Raw genomic sequence first — 8,592 nt, forward strand, 5'->3', positions numbered from 1 at the left:
TCATTGTTAGAAATGCCCTCGCCCTGGTCGCGTAAAGAAGTTCAAAGCCTGACTGGAAGGGTGGTGTCTTTGAATCGTTTTATTTCAAAATCCACTGACAAATGTCTGCCATTATACAACTTGCTCAGAGGAAACAAAAAATTTGAGTAGACTAAGGAGTGCGAACAAGCGTTCCTCGACCTAAAAATGCACCTGGCCAAGCCCCCAGTGTTATCTAAGCCTATGTCTGGAGAACCTCTATTCCTTTATTTAGCCGTGACAGAGAATGCAGTCAGTATCATTTTAGTTCGAGAAGAAGACCATGCTCAAAATCCAGTATATTATACAAGCAAGAGACTTCTTGGAGCTGAGTCATGATACCCACTAATAGAAAAACTGGCATTCTGTCTGATATTGGCTTCCAAGAAGCTCCGGCCATATTTCCAATCTCATTCAATCAACATCATGACTGACCAACCTTTAAGGCAGGTTCCGCAAAAACCTGAAATGTCAGGACGTCTTTTAAAATGAACTATCAAGCTTAGCTAATTTGAGGTATTTTACGTGCCAAGGACCTCAATCAAAAGTCAAGCCCTTGCTGATTTTATGGCTGAATGCACCGAATTTCAAGAAGAGCTCTTGAAGGAGCCGGTACAGGAGTTATGCAAAATATTCGTGGATGGATCATCAAACGAGAACGAATCTGGAGCTGGGATCATCTTAATCTCACCAAAACGACATCGATTTTATAAAGCTCTGAGATTCAGATTCGAGGCATCCAACGAAGAAACCGAATATAAGGCCTTACTAGCTGGGCTGAGAGTGGCAAGGGAGCTCAAGGTGAAAGTTGTCCAATGCTATAGTGATTATCAGCCCGGGGTCAATCAGGTATTGGGAGAATATCAAGCTCGAGGTACCAAGATGGCGGCCTACCTAACTAAGGTGAAGGGAGAACTGTCTGAATTCGAGTACAGTTCTGTTGAACAGATACCCCGCGAGAAAAATTCTAATGTTGACGCCTTGGCACGGCTTGCCACCACAACAGAAGTTGAGACATTGAATGTAGTGTCAGTGGAGTTCTTAGAGAGTCCGAGTGTAATAGAAGAAATGATAGAGGTCGAAATGATCGACACAAGACCAACCTAGATGACTCCCATAATGGAATAACTCACCACAGGAAGGCTACTTGATGACAGAAAAGACGCAAGAAAAATACTTTATCAAGCTCCGCGGTACGTAATAGTGGATGGAACCTTATACCAACGTGGTTATTCGTAGCCTCTCCTACGATGTGTTTTGCCCGAGGAAGCCAAAACCATTTTACAAGAAATATACGAAGGCTTTTGTGGAGATCATGCTGGGGGGAAAATCTAGCACTGAAGATATTGAGGCAAGGCTATTTTTGGCCCACTTTAACGAAAGACTCAATCTCTTATGTTCAGAAGTGCGAAAAATGCTAGCATTTTGCTACGATTGCCCGAGCTGCTCTAGTCGAGCTAACAATGATGTCGTCCCCATGGCCATTTTCGATATGGGGAATCGACCTAATAGGTTCCCTACCTATGGGAAAGGGAGGAGTTCGGTACGCGGTGGTGGCGATCGACTATTTCACGAAATGGATGGAAGCCGAACCTCTGCAACCATCACTTAAAAAAGAGTCCTAGACTTAATGGTGAAGAGTATTATATGTCAGTTTTGGCTTCCTAAAAAGATTGTGTCAGACAATGGGACACAATTTGATAGTGATCTCTTCACTGACTTCTGTAAAAAAATATGGCATCACTAAGAGTTTCTCCTCATTAGCATATCCGCAGGCCAACGGGCAGGTTGAGGCTATGAACAAAACCCTTAAGGCGAGCCTAAAGAAGAGATTAGACGAAGCCAAAGGATTATGGCTCGAGCAGCTCCCGCAAGTACTTTGGGCCTACCGAACTTCTCACAGAACCTCCGCAGGGCATACTACTTTCTCCTTAACTTTTGGAAGCGAGATCGTGCTTCCAGTTGAAGCCATGGTAGCCACCCACAGGCAAAGGTCATTTTGTCAAGAACACAATGATGGACTACTTAATGCATCTCTCGATCTGATTGAAGAAAAATGAGAAGAGTCCCAGTTACAACTTGTCCATTATCAACAAAAAATCACTCACTATTTTAATTCAAAAGTTAAGAGGCACAAACTCGGACTGGGCGACCTGGTTCTCCGAAGGGTCTTTTTAGCAAATAAGGATCTCAAGGACGGTGTATTAGTTCCGAACTGGGAGGGACATATCAGGTTACTAAGGTTTTGCGTGAAGGAACTTTCAAGATAGCTCGACTGAATGGGGAAGTAGTCCCGCGGACCTGGAATGCCTTGCATTTGAAAAAGTATTATCAGTAGTACCACCATCAATGTAAGGCTTATTTATAAAATCCATTTGATTAAATAATAGATGGATTATTAAATAATATTTTTTAAGGTTGTATAAGTTCGTGTTCCAATATTTGTAAAAGCAACCAAGAAAGTTTCTACATTCTGGTTACTTGGGGGGCGCATAACCCGAGGTTGGCAAAATTAAGCCTGCTTGCTAAGTTTAAGTCATTTAAAACCATGGACATAATCAAGTCTGAAACTTAGAAGCTTGGAAAAATTGAGTATTCAATGGCTTTTTAAAGCTCGAGTGTTCAATAAACCTAGCGCGAACTAAGTTTAAATCATTTAAAACCCTGGACATGACTAGGTAAAATACTTGGAAATTTGGGGAAAATGATTATTCAAGGGCTTTTTAAAGCTTGAGTTTTCAATGAACCTAAATCGAACTAAGTTTGAATCATTAAAATACACTGGATATAACCAGGTTCGAGGCCTGATTCTTAACAGGTATGATGCAAATAATCATACAAAAACTTGGATATAACCAAGCTCGATAAAATCTATCCCAATCTAAAAATCTATTCCTAATATCTCGAATGTACAAGTCTAGGGATTCATAAGCATGAGAGATAATAAAGGAAAGATAAGTGGATCAAGAGTTAGATATATATTAAAATAGGAAAAATCTCAAATTGAACTCGAAGGCAATTATTTAATATCAAAGAAACTGATAAACAATTACAAAGAAAAACAAATATAAAGGAGATATCATTGAGCTCCATCAGCTCGCCCCGAAGATGTGACCTCCTCGTCATCTTCCCCAGCCATTTTGAATGCATCACCAGTCTTTGACGGTTCTTGTAAGAGCCGAGCCTTGAATTTTGCAAGGTACGGATCCCACAGCCTGGGTTCCATGAAAGAGAAGTTCCCATCCGGGTTGAAGGCCCAGCAATGGTACAGCATCTCCACCATGGCCGATGATGACGCCGCCTTTTCTTCTTTGGCTGTGACTTCAGCCTCGAGCAGTTTTGCTTTGACCTCATCAATCTTGGCCTGAAGTTGTGCAGCTTGAGCTGGGGAGGCAGACAGTGCAGTCTGCTTGTTTTCTTGGGATGAGGTGAGAGCAGCTTTGGCATCATGCTCATTCTTAAGAGTAGCTGTCAAGGCAACTTTGGCGGCCTGCTCACCTTCTTGAGCAGTAGTCAGGGTGGTTTTGGCAGCATTCAGCTCGGCCTGGAGCTCCTCACCTAGTCATAGTAAAAAAATAACAAAACAAGTCAGAGATATACACCAAGTCATAGTAAAAAAAACATTCACCAAGTAAGGAGAGAGAACTCATAGTGAGGTTCATCCCCATGGAAGATTTCATAACATTCTCCAGGCTGCGTTCCTCGATGGTCCTCAGGTCCCTCATGCTTGCTTTGTAGGCATTCCCCACCATATGGCTCACAGCCTCATAGATGATACCTCGAGAGGCTTCAGGGATCTTCTATAGGTCCTAAGGATCTACTGGTATCTAGACGATGGGGGCCTCAGCTTGAATGACTTGGGGAGGAGGAGGCATGAATCGAGGTGGGGCAGGAGGACGCTGCCCAACAGCAGCATTGGCCACCAGAGCTGACTCCCGAGTCGAGCTCATGTCCTTATTTTTGGCAGGGGACTTTGAAGTGTTCCCCGTTGCAGGGGTGGTCTTCTTCATCACCCTGAGCCTCTTCACGACGGGGCCCGTGCCGACTTTCTTAGCCTGGAAAGCAGTTCAGAGGTTGGGAGCTCCTGGTTGTTCCATCTCTTCGCCTAAAAAAAACAAAAGGAGTTAGTTCACAAAAATAATGTTTCAAAAAGTATTTATAAAGAAAGAAAGAAAGAAAACAAAGATCCTACCCTCCAGGCTGGGGGAGGAGTCTATTATCACCAGCTCGGGTGTTTTATCTAGGATAAGCACGACCTCCGGCCTTGGAACTAATGGAGGTGAATGGGAGTCTACAGATAATACTTCTTGGATCTAAGGATTTTAGGTTCTTCCTCAGGGCTGGAGTCGTCTACATATTGTCTGAATCTAGGGGAAAATGCACCCTGGAGCAGAAAAGGCCAAGATCTAAGGTTTGTCCCGCATTCTTCAAAAATTGTAGATCTAAAATTTAGGGTGTTGTCAACTACGATTGTGCCCCTAGGATAACTATTGTCATGGTGTACCACTAGGTGATCTATGCACTGAAGCAGGGTTACATTTAGATCCAAGTTGGAAGGAAGACTGTGGACGAGCTGATTCGGATTATAACGAACTAACCTAAAATCAGCAACAACCCTATCTAATTCCCTAAAGGGGTATGGGTTACCTTGGCCAGAGGGGCTGGCTGCTGCCCCTAACACAACTCGATCTGGATAGGGTTCCTAAACAGCCTCGGCAGCCTATCTTTTTCACATAAGAGGCACCTCGACCTCTTCCTCCTCGCTGTCCTCACAGACCGGTAAAGCCTCTTGAGGAGCGGGATTCTCGAGGACGGTTGGGAGCGGAGCCTGAGCCCTCAGAGCTAGTGTCTGCCCCTCTCCGACCAACTTGCATGCGAACATGGTGGCATCGTTCACAACCTAGCGATAGTACTTTTCGCCAGGGGGAAGTCTGGATAATTTTTCGTATTAACCCCCAAGGGTCACAGACTTTTCCGTCCTCGCAAATATGGCTGCACGAGAAACAAATTCAATCAAGACATGTACAAAAAAATATATCTTAAAAGGAATAATAAATCATGAGCTGATTTTACAAGGATGGAAGACTTACGAGGTCGGTTGAAGTAATAGTGATCGCAGTTTCTGAATCCATTCGACATAAAGAATAAATCTTTATAATCGTTTGGATGGCTAGGGAGCTCAATGACAAAGGCAGAGTTAGAAAATCACGTGAGGTAGTAGAATCCATCACCGCGTTCCCTCTAGTCGGGGCTTGCCTTGAGACAGAAAAATACAATATGTCTGCCAGGGTGGAGACCTCCCACTCATGTTTTAGGAACATGTACTTCAGACCTGCCAAAAGTCTATATGAATTTGGGGGATGCTGGAATGAAGCCAGCTTCACGTAATTCAAGAAATTCACAAAGTACTGGTACAAGGGGAGGAAGCCTTCAGGTGCTCATCACTGCAAGTCGCATAGTCGTCTTGGACAGGGGAACAGCTCCTCTCCCCTTCGAATTCAGGTTAGACGAGGAGAGTTCCTGTCACGACCTGAGCCCTAGGCTATGGCAGATTTGTAATATCCATAACTTGGGTGGTCAAAGGTCAAACTTTGACCCTTATTGGAAAATAGTCTTTATAAATGATCATTTAGTTTATATTAAATAGTACTATGATTATAAGTTTAAATAGAGGAATAACTCCTATAATTATATATAAAAATATTAGTGATAAAAGCATGATCATTTATCATTATACATAGAACAATAATATTCCCACAGTTATGTAATCATCAAACAGTTAAATTTAATAAGTCATAAACACCCAAAATAATACTTAGCATCCACCATTCCTCATTCCTAACTATTACATAGCTAATTTAGATTTACCGATCGTTAGGTTCCAAATCTAATATATTTTTAAATGCTCAAAAGTTAGGACTATGGCATTAAATAGAACTAGGCTAAACATATTGGCTCTATCAATAACTCACCTTATCCACATTCGCGTCACTAGGTTCCTGGAATGGGAGAGATATAGGGGGTGAGCTTATAAAGCCCAGTAGGAAAACAACTAATAACATAGGACACGAAAGTTTAATAAAACCCCTGCATGGTTAGCTTTTGAAAACAAAACATATAACATCATGTATAAACCAAAATAGAGAGCAACCACAAATAATCATAACAGCATAGCTACAAGTGCACATCACACCGTCCACTAAATCCCTAGTTCCCGTTACCCACCATAGAAAAACTGACATCCTAAACCGGGTAGCCAAACCTGATAACCACCCCAAGGGGGAGGCTCAGAACACTTCCTGTATACAGATGCTAGGTCTTTAGACCTGCAACTGAGTGAACACCTGATCTATCTATGATTACACAGAGACTAGGTCGTGAAACAACAACATGCACAAATCATGATCACTATGGCTCTCAACGGTATAACCAAATGCAAGTAAACATGAAAAGAAAGAAACATATTCCCTTTATATTTTTTAAAATTGGGCAACATAACAGCTGCATTTGAATAGAACCCAAAAATCATAACCTGTATAAATAAGTGAACAAAAATATATTTGGCACTCAGTGCCCTCAGAACAGATTAGAAAACATGTAGATTAATTTTTCGATTTTTTAAACATTTTATAAATATCAAAATTGGAATATGTTTAATGCAATTCAATACAAGTAAAATAAGTCCAATAGTCAAGTTGAGTCCCTACCTCCTTAGAATTTTCAATCCAAGCCCAAAGCGACGCTCCTAAGCTTAACGATGATCCTAGAGAGATTTAGTCCAATTTTAATATCACATTTTTCCCAAGCGGTGCACAGTAGCGGTTGGTGGCGGCAGTGAGTGGTGTATCAGAAACGTCAACGAATATATGCATGACATATATCAAAACGATGCCCTCAATGAGTACATCACCGAAGTACAACTCCTTTGCCCAAATGACCTCCGATGTCGCCGAAAAATGCTTCCAAAAGGGCGGAGATACCCAAAATCTCACTGGAGAAAAATGGCGAGTTGACCAGAACGACTTAGTGGGCAACGTTCCTCACACGATGCTGATTCCAATGGTGCCACCCACTCGTCGAACGGTGGTCGAAGTTTGCCGGAAAGTCACCTCAAAGTTTTGATGGTAAAACTTCAGAGTGGCCGTACGGGCACATCCTTGCTCCAATGGTCACCAAACTTTGAGGTTGCTGTCGTCGGCGATCAGGGAAGCTGCAGCACTGGCGCATGTCAGAAATGGTGGCTGGCAGTGGTTGGGTCTGGTTCCCTTGCCGTGGCTTGCGGAGAGAAAAACAAGGAATGAAAAGAAGAAGAAGAAGAAAGAAGAAAAGTCAGGGAAGGAGAAGAAAAAGGGAAAAAAATCTGAATATTAATAAAAAAAATATGTGGGTCCCACCACTTATATATATAATTTATTATTTTTATTTCTTTTTTTTTTTTACTTTTCAACCTGAGAAGTCCACAGGTTTCACATTCCTCCCTCCTTAAAGAAATTCCGTCCCGAAATTTTCAAAGTACAACCTCAAGCAGAAAATTAAACAAATGAAGATAATTCTCATACATCTCCGACTCTAACTCCCAAGTACCCCATCTTCTCTATGGTTTCTCCATAAGACCTTGACTACGGGAATCTCTTTATTCCTTAACACCTTTAACTCTCTTGCCAAGATTCTGATAGGTTGTTATTCCCATGTCACATCCTCTTGAAGAGGGATAGCGTCATACTCAATGATGTGCGATGGGTCTGGAGTATACTTCCTCAGCATCGACACATGGAACACATTGTGAACATGCCTCAACCACTCTGGTAAGTTCAATCGATAAGCGACCTCCCCAACCCTCTCGATAACCTCGAAAGGTCCAATATACCTCGGGGCTAGCTTACCCTTCACTCCAAATCTCGTCATACCAAGCATGAGAATAACTTTCAAGAAGACATCGTCACCAACCTCAAACTCAACTTCTCGTTGGTGGAGATTGGCATAACTCTTCTGACGACTTTGAACAACCTTAAGTTTCTCTTGGAAAAATACTTTGATCTTCTCAATAGTACTAGAAATTTGAGATCCAATTTTGACATGCTAATCTGGTTCTGCCCAATACAAATGTGATATGCATGGTCTCCCATATAAGGCCTCATAAGGAGCCATGCCTATACTGGCCTGGTTGCTATTATTATAAGTGAATTCCACCAATGACAAGTGTTCTCCCCAGGTACCCCCAAAATCCAAAATACAAGAACGAAGCATGTCCTCCAATGTTTGGATAGTCCTCTCAGACTGTCCATCTGTCTGAGGGTAGTGAGCGGTGCTCAAGTTAAGTTCAATTCCTAAAGATTTTTATAATGCTTGCCAAAACCTTGATGTAAATCAAGGATCTTTACCAGAAACATTGCTCGAAGGCAACCCATGCAGATGAAGTACATTACCCACATAAAGTCGAGCTAATATAGAAACCTTATAATCCTTCCTAATTGGAATGAAATGAGAAAATTTAGCCAAACGATCGACAATCATTCAGACAGTGTCATGCTTTAATGGTGTTAATGGTAATGTCGTCACTGTAACACCCCAATT

At 42.0% G+C, this 8,592-nt stretch overlaps 1 long non-coding RNA gene across 1 annotated transcript; it reads right to left on the minus strand.

The window, feature by feature from the left end:
- Positions 1 to 3,032: 3,032 nt before the first annotated feature.
- Positions 3,033 to 8,073, minus strand: LOC133804091 (uncharacterized). The gene is made up of 3 exons (XR_009878301.1): positions 5,109 to 8,073; positions 4,211 to 5,010; positions 3,033 to 4,123 (listed from the first exon to the last, which is right to left on the minus strand). It is a non-coding gene; the product is annotated as an uncharacterized LOC133804091 (long non-coding RNA).
- Positions 8,074 to 8,592: the final 519 nt, after the last annotated feature.

This window comes from Humulus lupulus, chromosome X (genome assembly GCF_963169125.1).
Source record: "Humulus lupulus chromosome X, drHumLupu1.1, whole genome shotgun sequence".
Taxonomy (NCBI): domain Eukaryota; kingdom Viridiplantae; phylum Streptophyta; class Magnoliopsida; order Rosales; family Cannabaceae; genus Humulus; species Humulus lupulus.